Genomic DNA, 12,675 nt, shown 5'->3' on the forward strand with positions numbered 1-12,675 from the left:
TGCCTTCATAAAAAGAGTCTGGAAGTTTTCCTTCTGCTTCAATTTTTTGAAACAGCTTCAGGAGAATAGATGTTATTTCTTCTTTGAAAGTTTGATAGAATTCCCCAGCGAATCCGTCAGGTCCTGGGCTCTTGTTTTTTGGGAGGTTTTTGATCACTGCTTCAATCTCGTTACTAGATATTGGTCTATTCAGGTTGTCAATTTCTTCCTGGTTCAATTTTGGGAGTTTATAGTTTTCTAGGAATGCATCCATTTCATCTAGGTTGGTTAGCTTTTTGGCATATAACTGTTGGTAATAATTTCTGATGATTGTTTCTACTTCCTTGGTGTTAGTTGTGATCTCTCCCTTTTCATTCATAATTTTATTAATTTGGGCTTTCCCTCTTTTCTTTTGGATTAGTGTGGCCAGTGGTTTATCAATCTTATTGATTCTTTCAGAAAACCAGCTTCAAGTTTCCTTGATACGTTCCACTGTATCTCTGGTTTCTACCTCATTGATCTCTGCTCTAATCTTGATTATTTCCCTTTTTGCGTGTGGAGTTGATTTGATTTATTGTCGGTTCTCCAGTTCTTTAAGGTGTAGAGACAGCTGGTGTTTTCTCGATTTTTCAATTTTTTTGAGGGAGGCTTGAATGGCTATGTATTTCCCCCTTAGGACCACCTTTGCTGTATCCCATAGGTTTTGGACTGAAGTGTCTTCATTCTTGTTGTATCCATGAATTGTTTAAGTTCTTCTTTGATCTCCTGGTTGATCCAAGCATTCTTAAGCAAGGTGTCTTTAGCTCCCAGGTGTTTGAGTTCCTTCCAAACTTTTCCTTGTGTTTGAGCTCCAGTTTCAAAGCATTGTGGTCTGAGAATATGCAGGGAATAATGTCAGTCTTTTGGTATTGGTTGAGTCCTGATTTGTGACCCAGTGTGTGGTCTATTCTGGAGAAGGTTCCATGTGCACTTGAGAAAAATATGTATTCTGTTGTTTTAGGGTGGAATGTTCTGTATATATCTATGAGGTCCTTCTGGTCCAATGTATCATTGAAGGCTCTTGTTTCTTTATTGATTTTCTGCTTGGATGATCTATTACTGAGAGAGGCATGTTAAGATCTCCTACTATTAATGTATTCATATCAATATGACTCTTTATCTTGATTAATAGTTTTCTTATGTAATTGGATGCTCCCATATTGGGGTCGTAGATATTTACAATGTTAGATCATCTTGGTGGATAGTGCCTTTAAAATTCATGTAGTGTCCTTCTGTATCTCTGACTACAGTCTTTATTTTAAAATCTAATTTATCTGATATAAGAATCTCTACCCCACCCTTCTTTTGAGACCCATTGGCATGAAAGATGCTTCTCCATCCCTTCACTTTCAGTCTGGGTGTATCTTTAGGTTCAAAATGGGTCTCTTGTAGACAACATATGGATGGGTCCTGTCGTTTTATCCAATCTGCAACCCTGTGTCATTTTATGGGTGCATTTAGGCCATTCGCATTGAGAGTGATTGTTGAGAGATAGTTTTTTATTGACATCGTGTTACCTTTGAAGTCTTTCTGTCTGTAGACTGTTTTTATATTTCTGTTCAATGATATTCTTAGGATTTTTTCTCTTTTATAGGACTCCCCTTAATATTTCCTGCAGTGTCGGCTTGGTGGTTGCATAGTCTTTTAAGCCTTGCCGGTCTTGGAAACTCTTTATCTCTCCATCCATTTTAAATGTCAGTCTTGCTGGATAGAGTATTCTTGGTTGCATGTTCTTCTCATTTAATGCCCTGAATATATCTTGCCACCCCTTTCTGGCTTGCCAGGTCTCTGTGGACAGGTCTGACGTTATTCTGATGGGCTTTCCTTTGTACGTAAGGAACTTCTTTGTCCTGGCTTCTTTCAAGAGGGTCTGCCTACAATTATAATTCTTCATTTTTACTATTAGGTGTCTCGGGGACTTTCGAGAATCTATAATCTTGGGAGGAAACCGTTCTGCCTCTAGTACATGAATGCTGGTTCCATTCGTGAGATTGGGAAAATTTTCATAGACAACTTGTTCCACTATATCTTCTAGACTTCTTTCTTTCTCCTCCCCTTCAGGGATTCAAATAATTCTGATGTTGGAATGTTTCATGGCATCATTTATTTCCCTGATTCTGTTTTCATGGCTTCTAAGCGGTTTGTTCCAGGCTTCCTCCTGACCCTTTCTCTCTATCTGTTTGTCCTCCAGATCACTAATTCTATCTTCTGTCTCAGTTACCCTAGCTTTTAGAGAATTTAGATTAGATTGGAACTCATTGAGAGCATTTTGAACATCATCCCTGGTGGCTTTCAGTTCTGCCCTAACATTGTGAACATCACCCCTGGTGGCTTTCACTTCTGCCCTAATCAATTCCGTTTGTCATCCATGGCTTTCTCCAACCTAGCTATGCCTGGATAATTGTTAGCCTGAATTCCGTTTCCGACATATTGTCTATGTCAATAGCCATTACCTCTGTTGCAGAAGGCCCTTCCTCTGTATTTTTCTTCTTCTGGGCATTCCTCCTCCTAGTAATTTTGGTGAGAGATGACTGAATGGATGTAGCTGGATGTATCGACTGTGGTGTAGTCAAGGTGCACCCTGGAATGCTTCTGAGCAATCAGGATTCCCCACCCAAAGGAGAGAAAAAAGAAAAGAAAAAGATAAAAAGAGAGAGAGAGAGACAGGGATAAAAAGGGAAGATAAAAGAGAAGGTTCAGCCCAAATGGACCACAAGGTAAGATTTATGAAGTATACAAACAAAAACAGGCAAACAAAAAGTCTAATAAAAGTATATGACAAGAGAAAAAAAATATATAAAAGCAAACAAAAGAAGAACCTTGTCAAAAAGAACCCCAAGTATAAGATTTATATACTATCAGAACAAACAGAAATATACAGAAGCACTGGCAGAAGAAAAAGATGGGAGAGTGGTTATAAATTCTCAATGTGGGCGAGGAAGGTTATTTTGATTCTTCCTGAAGGTATCTTGATGTTTTTGTTAAGGGACTGGACTTCCCTAGATAAAGGGGGATTAAAAATTGGTTTACCTATAGGGGTAGCATTGATTGGGGAAAGGGGGTTACCTTGAAGTTTAACTCTATATGAATATTAGAAAATAAAAATAAAAAAAGAATAAAAGAAACTAACTCAAATTAAAAAAAAATAAAAAAAAATAGAAAAGCAAAAGAAAAACATGGTGTATGTATCAAAATTTTCCGGTTAGAAGGTTATTAAAGAATTTGATGTACTGGACATCTCAGTGTGATGGTAAATAGGTTAAAAAAATTATCTGTATGTATTAAAAAAAGAAGAACCAGAATATTGGTAAAGAGTTAAAAATAAAAGTTGTATCTATGAAGTAGTTGTGGTTGTTCTCTTGTCATCTGTTTTATATTTTTCTTCTTTCCTGGTTGGTTTTCTGGGGGAGGGGCCTGCCACGTGGGTTTTCAGTCAATGATGTTCCCTGAATTAAGTCCTCCTGCCCCCCTGAAGGGAGTGGGCTCTGAGGAAACCAGTTTTTCAGGCTTTTGTTCTCTGGTGGTTTTTATGTTTGTTTGTTCATTTTTGGAGATTTAGAGGAAAGCAAACTGCACCCCGACCTCCCTCTCACGAAGAAGCCTCAGTCTGCTCCCCTGTGGGTGCTGCAGAGCTGCTGGCAGAGCAGGGTCTGAGCCGCGGTCCCTTGGGATGCAGGATCTCCTGCTTGTACCCAAAACCACGGCAGCAGCACTGTCTGGGCAGCTCCAGACCATCAGAGAGGTTCCAAGCAGCGATCCCACACTGAGATTTTCCTGCTGGCCTGGACTGGGAGTCCCTGATCTTTCCGGGTCTGAGAGCATCGGGCTGGCACCTGTGCGTACCTCTCCCAGGGAGGGTGTGGGGCCCATGTGTCTCAGGCTCTGATAGCATGGCATGGTGTTCTGCCATCTGGCGAGGCTCCCAGCCCCTCATGGGGGCTGGACCCCAGGCGTTCTCGGGTGCTCTGGGGGCTCAGGGACCAAGACCTTGTTTCTCTGCCACACTCTCTCTGGCTCAGCACCAGGGGAGGTTGTCCTGGGTCCAGGGACTTAAGCCCCTGTCTCTAATGGCCCCGATTCCCACAATTTCCCCCCGCGATCCTTTGCTCTTTTTGAGTGCATTCAACCAGACTCCAAGTTAATGCTGGTCCCCAGATGCAGGGCACTCTCGTATTGGGGTATTACTTTCCAGTCAGTCACCTCTGGTGGCTCCCTCCCACTTTTGTTTATCTTCGGATATCAGTCCGACATTCCCACTCTGCTTTACCTGCCCACTGGCGCCTTCTGCCCCTGCAGACATCCAGACGTGTATAATTCTGATCTCAGGATGATTTAATGGGTAATTGGAGTTCTTTGGTAGGTAATCAGCTCGCTTTAGGGTACAGGTTGAAACGGCGCCTCCTCCTACTTCCCCGCCATCTTGCCTCCCTCCTCTATTTTATCTTTCTGAAGTACTTCCATACTGTTTTCAAGACCAGTTGTACCAGTTCACATGCCCACCAACAGTGTAAGAGGGCTCCCCTCTATCCTCATGCTTGCCAACATTTGTTGGTTCCTGTGTTGTTAATTTTAGCAGTTGTGATTTGTGTGAGGTGATATCTCATAGTTTTTATTTATATTATCCTGATGATGAATGATGTTGTTTTTGTGTGTGTTGTTCATTGTACGTTTTTTTGAGAAATGTCTGTTCATGTCTTCTGCTGATTTTTTAACTGCATTATTTGGTTTTTGGCTGTTGAGTTTAAAAGTTATATATATATATAAAAGTTTAAAAGAATATATAAAATTCTGGATACTGACCTTTTATCAAATATGTAATTTACAGATACCTTCTTTTAAAAAAAAAGGTTATGTTAGTCACCATAGAGTACATCATTAGTTTTTGATGTAGTACTCCATGATTCATTGTTTGCATATAACACTCAGTGCTCCAGGCAGTACGTGCCCTCCTTAATACCTATCACTGGGCTAAGCCATCCCCCTACACCGCATCCCCTCTAAAACCCTCAGATTATTTCCCAGAGTACACAGTCTCTCACGGTTGTCTCCCCCTCTCATCCCCCAACCTTGATGTTTCCCTTCCTTTTCCTCATGTCTTCTCTCATTCTGTAGATTGCTTTTTAGTTTTGTTGATTGTTTCCTTTGCTCTGCAGAAGTATTTTATTTTGATGAAGTCAGCAATAGTTTATTTTTGCTTTTGATTCCTTTGCCTCAGGACACATATCTAGTAAGATTTTGCTACAGCCAATGTCAAGGAGGTTACTGCCCCTGTTCTCCTGTAGGATTTTGTTGGCTTCCTGTCACAAATTTCATCCAATTTGAATTTATTTTTGTGTATGGTTTAAACAAGTGGTTCAGTTTCATTCTACTGCATATCACTGTCCAGTTTTCCCAAACCATTTTTTGAAGAGACTGTCTTTTTCCATTGGATATTCTACTTGCTTTGTCAAAGATGAGTTGACTATATAATTTGGGTCTATTTCTGGGTTTTCTATTCTGTTCCATTGGTCTATGTGTCTGTTTTTTTTTTTTTTCAAGGTCATATATTGAGTAAGCGATCTTGTGTTTATTTTCTTTTTTAAATCTAAATTAGCCAACATATAGTACATCATTACTTTCAGATATAGTGTTCAGTGATTCATCAGTTGTGTTTAACACCCCGTGCTCATCACCTCATGTGTCCTCCTTAATGTCATCTACCCCAATCCCCCAAACACTGCCCTTTCCACAACCCTGTTTGTTTCTCAGAATCAAGACTCTGTCATGGTTTGTCTCTCCCTCTGATTTCATCTCATTCAGTGTTTCTCCTTTCCCCTGTGGTCCTCCACACTATTTCTTATGTTCCACTTATGAGTGGAACCATATGATAATAATCTTTCTCTGCTTGACTTATTTAACTTAGCATAATCTCCTCCAGTTCCATCCATGTCAATGCAAATGGTGGTTTTCCTCCTTTCTGATGGCTGAGTAATATTCCACTGTATATATGGGCCACATCTTCTTTATCCATTCTTCTGCCGAAGGGCATCTCAGCTCCTTCCCCAGTTTGGCTATTGTAGAAATTGCTGCTATGAACATTGGGGTGCATGTACCCCTTCTGTTCACTACATCTGTATCTTTGGGGTAAATACCCATTAGTGCAATTGCTGGGTCATAGGGTAGCTCTATTTTTGAAGTCTTGAGGAACCTTGATACTGTTTTCCAGAATGGCTTTATGAGCTTGCATTCTCACCAACATTGTAAGAGGGTTCCTCTTTCTCCACATCCTTGCCAATTCTTGTTGTTTCCTATCTTGTTAATTTTAGCCATTCTAAGTGGGGTGAGGTGGTATCTCATTGTAGTTTTGATATATATTTCCCTATTGCCAAGTGATGTGGAGCATTTTTTTCAGGGGTTGGTTGGCCATTTGTCTATCTTCTTTGGAGAAGTGTCTGTTCATGTTTTCTGCCCATTTTTTTTTCTTTCTTATTTGTTTATTTACAGCATAACAGTGTTCATTGTTTGGCATCACACCCAGTGCTCCATGCAGTACGTGCCCTCCCTATTACCCACCACCTGGTTCCTCAATCTCCCACCCCCCTGCCCCTTCAAAACCCTCTGGTTGTTTTTCAGAGTCCATAGTCTCTCATGGTTCATCTCCCCTTCCAGTTTCCCTCAACTCCCTCTCCTCTCCATCTCCCCATGTCCTCCATGTTCTTTGTTATGCTCCACAAATAAGTGAGACCATATGATACTTGACTCTCTCTGCTTGACTTATTTCGCTCAGCATAATTTCTTCCAGTCCCGTCCATGTTGCTACAAAAGTTGGGTATTCGTCCTTTCTGATGGTGGCATAATACTCCATTGTGTATATGGACCACATCTTCCTTATCCATTCATCCGTTGAAGTTCTGCCCATTTTTTGACTTGATTATTTATTTTGTGTGTGTTGAGTTTGGGAAGTTATTTACAGATCTTGGATACAAACCCTTTATCAATAATTCATTTGCAAATATCTTCTCCCATTCCGTGGGTTGAGTCTGAGTTTTGTTGACTGTTCCCTTTGCTGTGCAGAAGATTTTATCTTGATGAGGTCCCAAAAGTTCATTTTTGCTTTTGTTTCCCTTGACTTTGGAGTCATGTCTTGAAAGAAGTTGCTATGGCTGATGTTGAAGTGGTTACTGCCTGTTTTCTCTTCTAGAGTTTTGATGGATTTCTGTCTCACATGAAGGTCTTTCATCCATTTTGAGTTTATCTTTGTGTGCAGTGTAAGACCCTGAATCATGAGGGGAATGTTGAAAAAGAAAGCCAAAGTGGGGACATACAATGCCTGACTTCAAGCTATATTACAAAGCTGTGATCATCCAGACAGCATGGTACTGCACAAAAACAGACATATAGATCAATGGAACAGAATAGAGAGCCCAGAAATGGATCCTCAACTCTATGGCCAACTAATCTTTGACAAATCAGGAAAAAAATATCCAATGGAAAAAAGCCTTTTCAATAAATGGTGCTGGGAAAATTGGACAGCTATATAAAGAAGAATGAAACTCAACCATTTTCTCACCCCATACATAAAGATGAACTCTAAATGGATGAAAGACCTCAGTGTGAGACAGGAATCCATCAAAATCCTGGAGAAGAACATGGGCAGTAACCTCTTCAACATCAGCCACAGCAAATTCTTTCAAAGCATGACTCCAAAGGCAAGGGAAACAAAAGCAAAAATGAACTTTTGGGACCTCATCAAGATAAAAATCTTCTGCACAGCAAAGGGAACAGTCAACAAAACTAAGGCACAACCCACGGAATGGGAGAAGATATTTGCAAATGAATTATTGGCAAAGGGCTTGTATCCAAGATCTGTAAATAACTTCCCAAACTCAACACACGCAAAATAAATAATCAAGTCAAAAAATGGGCAGAAAACATGAACAGACACTTCTCCAAAGAAGAGAGACAAATGGCTAACAGACACATGAAAAAATGTTCAATATCATTAGTAAGTTTTATCTTTCTATAAATAGGTCACATTATTGGGAAGTTGCCATGATTTGGGAATTTTTCTGTCTTCATTTTCTTTGAATATGTTTTCTGGTTCTTTCTTACTCTCCTGGGGTTTCTGAAATGCATATATTGATCCACTTGGTAGCATCCAATAAGTCCCTCAGGCTTTCTTCACTATTTATTGTTCATTTTTCATTTTGCCCTTCCAAATGAATAATTTACATTGACCTTTAATCAAATTCAGCGATCCTTTCTTTTGTTTGATCTCATTTGCTTTTATATCCATAGTGAATTTTTCGTTCAGATATTGTATTCTTCAGCTCCATTATTTATATTTAATGCTTTGTAAAAAAGAATTTTATTTATTTATTTATTTATTTATTTATTTATTTATTTATGAGAGAGAGAGAACAAGAGATAGGACACAAATGGTGGGGAGGGATAGAGGGAGAATCATATTCCCTGCTTAGCAGGGTGCCTGACAGGGGATTGGATTCCAGGACCCGAAGATCAGGACCTGAGCTGAAGGCAGATTCATAACCCACTGAACCACCCATGTACCCTGTTTAATATTTTTAATTTTCTGTCTCTGCGTTGAAATTTTCTTTGGTTTGTGTATTGTTTTTTGACTCCAGTGAGCATCTTAGGACAGTTATTTTAATTCCCTATCAGGTAAATCAGATGTTTTCATTTCATTAGTGTCAGTTTAGAGATTTCTCTTACTGCCTTTTGAATGTATTTCAACCTGTCCTCGTTTTCACTGACTCTATACATTGGTGTCTGCATATTAGACGTAATACCCATCTGTCCTAACATTCATGTACTGGCTTTGGACTGGAGAAGGTACTAACAACATCTTTCTTTGTTCTTAGTTGCAGGACGCCCTGCATTTCTATGCCTCTTGCATCCATACTATGCTGTGTTGGGTCTGTGTTCGAAAACAAGTGACACTGAAGTCATTTCCTCAGGGAGCTCAGAGATAAGTTGTGTTACTAGACACATAGTGCACATTTAAAAAAATTTATTTATTTGTCAGAGAGAGAGGGAGAGCACAAGCAGGCAGAGTGGCAGGCAGAAGCAGAGAGAGAACCAGGCTTCCCTGCTAAGTAAGGAGCCTGATGCAGGACTCGATCCGAGGAACCTGGGATCATGACCTGAGCTGAAGGCAGCAGCTTAACCGACTGAGCCACCCATGCGTCCACAGAGCGCACATTTTATTCTCACCAGGGAGAAGCTGTAAGAAAGGGTTTTCATTTTCTTGCTCTATACTGAGGTAGGGGAAGGAACTCTGGTGACTTCCAGCCCAAACCACCATCTTTTTTTGTTTCTTTCCACGGGCAGCTGAAGTCTGCTGTGTCTTGTATCCCCTCTGCTTTCTGACACAGACTATCTAGAATTCAGTCTTCTGGACACACGTAATAAACACTGGTGCATTGGATACAAGATGTACTTCTTTTCCTCCCCAGGAGATGCCAGAAACTGAAGGGGTTTGTCTGAATTTGAAGGTACTGTGCAGGGAAAAGTGTTACAACAACAGGATATCTAGAATTTTCCTGGCAGATCCAATATTACTAGATTCATGCTTTAACTGGGAACAGGACTACCCTAACTGGTATCCAGATTTCTTGCAAAGGGAATCTGTACAGGAAATATTTCTGAACCACGGTGTTCATGGAGGGTTGCAGGGTCTAGAGCGTCCTCTTCTGCCATATTACTGAATGGGAAAAGAGAATTTATTTTTGGCTCCTCTTTGAGAGATGTCTAATCCGTACAGTGGAGGGAAACCTTGAGTAAAATTTTGAGTCCATAAGGAATTAGAGACCCATTGTGGTTCTTTGTGAAAATACAATCCCCTCAAGACCCCATTGCCCTGGAAACCATCCCCTGTGGAAGAGACTGTGCAAGCTTCTGCCCTGTTTATAACTGAGGACATTATATCATGGCTCTCACCTTAAGTCTTCTGTGATATACCAAGGGCCAAAATGATAATAATAAAGGCTGTTTATTTTTTGTCTGCTGCTTAAAAAGACTCATAATCAGAAATTATTATCTTCAATTCAGGAGGATTTCCAGGGCTCATCAGAAATTAAGTGTGGGTTGTGTCCTCATAGAATCAAAGGGAAAAAAGTCACAGAGACTAAATCTGCCCTTTCAGGACCACAGAGGTAATACTGGTAAGGAAGGACCAAGGTGTTCTTGCCTAAGGAGGTTGAATTTCTGAATTCCAGTTATATTCATGTCTTCCTTTTGTGATGGAAGTCCAGGGATCTAAGATATGCCAATCTCTTTCCAGTTTTTGCAGTCCTCAGACTCATGTGAAATTGATAGAAGGGAGGATAGAAGGGATTGAGGGGAGGGTGGTCATGCAGGGATGATTCAGAGATTATTATGTTCCAAGGATGCAATTTATTTGTCAGTTCATGGGCAGAACTCTCACTCTTGTACATTTATACTTTTTACTTTGTGACATGGGGAAGGAACTTAAACTCTCCTAGACTCTGGTCCTTTATTTTTGGATAAGAAACATTCTACATTCCCACCACACCACGATTGGTGGGGTTGCTGCCTCCAATTTTGCTGGTTAGGGGAGGGGTCACATGGTCAAAGAAATGAAATGAGAGAAGGTGATTCTCTCCTTATCCAATCTTCTCCCTTAACTTTTGTTTTTCACAGCAGTCCTGTTGGCATATGGAAGTACTGGCCTTCATACTGTAGGCCAAGTTTTATATCTCTTTGCTTTTACAGCTTATTAAGTCTCCAATGAGGGAATGTCCCAACTAACTAGATTTATGCTAATAGTTAATCATTTTCTGTGGGTCCCTGGTGTGCTAGTCTCAGACATTTCCAGTACAAACCCAAATCCTGTGAGGGGAGATATGGTGGGAAATGTCGACGTGTTCTCTGTGTTACTTTTTCCTCCTGTGTTTACAGATTTCCTTGGAGAAGAATGACTCCTGTAAATGCTTCCTTTGTGGCTAACAGACCTACCAGATCTCCAGATCCCCCTGTTCTGCCTGTTTCTAGTCACCTACATGGTCACTGTGTTGGGAAATTTGGGTTTGGTGACTCTAATCAAGATGAATGCACACCTGCACACCCCCACGTACTTTTTCCTCTTCAATTTGTCCTTCATAGACCTCTGTTATTCTTCTGTGTTTACACCCAAAATGCTGATTAACTTCACATCGAAGAAGAATATTATCTCCTACAGGGGATGCATGACCCAGCTTTACCTTTTCTGTTTTTTTGGTGCCTCTGAAGCTTATGTGCTGACATCAATGGCCTATGATCGTTATGTGGCCATCTGTAACCCACTCTTATATAATGTTGCCATGTCCCCCAGAGGGTGTTCCATCCTTATGCTTGGTTCATACTTGAAGGCATTTTTGGATGCGATGGCTCACACTGGATGCATGCTGAGGCTGACCTTCTGTGATGCAAACACCATCAACCATTATTTGTGTGACATCCTCCCTCTGCTCCAGCTCTCCTGCACCAGCACCTATGTGAATGAGCTGGTGGTTTTCATTTCGTTGAGCATCAATGTGATTGTGCCCAGTGTCACCATCTTTGTTTCCTATGGTTTCATCCTGTCCAGCATCCTGCACATCAGCTCCAGTGAGGGCAGGTCCAAAGCCTTCAGCACATGCAGTTCCCACATAATTGCTGTTTCTTTTTTTTTTTTTTTTTTGGATCAGGTTTATTTATATATCTTAAACCATCTTCTGCTGGGTCTATGGATGAGGGGAAAATTTCCTCTGTCTTTTATACCATTGCAGTTCCAATGGTGAACCCCTTCATTTATAGCTTGAGAAACAAGGACATTAAACTTGCTGTGAGAAAAGCTGTAAGTAGGAGAGTTTTTTGATCAGAAACAGCATCTGTCTGCATAATCTGTGACATATGGGGATTCTGTGTGTTTAAATAAAATATTCTTAGTGGAAATCTTCTCAGCATTTTTTTTAATGAGGTAAAGGATGTTTGAGTCTCACAATTTATTTTTAGTCTTTATACATTAAGTCTTCTACTTTTCCTCACCAATATCACAATATCTTCTCCACTTTTTTGTTCTGTTTAGTAATAGCATTGAGTAAGAAACATATTGTTTCTTTTTCTCCCCATTTTGATGTTCAACATGTGCCCCCCCCCACCCCCGGAACATGATGAATGCTTTTTACAGTATTGAATTAGGTAATAGAAGGGTGACATTGTATTTCTGGTCATGTTCTCATCTCCAATTGGTATTAGGATATATATCATCTACTCTGTTCATATTCTCATTTTCCTATCTTCCAGTTGGGAGGAATGTATCTTCTTTAAATGCCAGAAGTTGAAGTTTCCATAATGACAATCAAGAGTAATCCATTTTTCATTTTTCGATATCATGTACCAAGAGTCTTTGCAGAATTCTCTGTTTTACTTTTGTACAGTCTAACAACACATAATTTTTCATAAAAATATTTTTACTATATGCATGGGAAAGTGAAGCTCAGTGTAAATAGATTTACCTAATGTCACACAGCTTTGTAACGAAAATATTAAGACTAAATTGTTAGGCTTCTGATTTAGGTCTACTACTCTTTTTTTTTTTTAATAAAAAATTATAAAACGCCACAAGCCAGTTATCCCTGTGGTAACTTTTCTGACACCTCCTGCTTAAAACCCAAA

The 12,675-nt window shown here is 40.0% G+C and overlaps 1 pseudogene; it reads left to right on the top strand.

Moving 5' to 3' along the window:
- The first annotated feature begins 10,954 nt into the window (after nucleotides 1-10,954).
- On the top strand, nucleotides 10,955-11,875 carry LOC123948995 (annotated as a pseudogene).
- The last annotated feature ends 800 nt before the right edge of the window (nucleotides 11,876-12,675 follow it).

This window comes from Meles meles, chromosome 8 (assembly GCF_922984935.1).
Source record: "Meles meles chromosome 8, mMelMel3.1 paternal haplotype, whole genome shotgun sequence".
Taxonomy (NCBI): Eukaryota; Metazoa; Chordata; class Mammalia; order Carnivora; family Mustelidae; genus Meles; species Meles meles.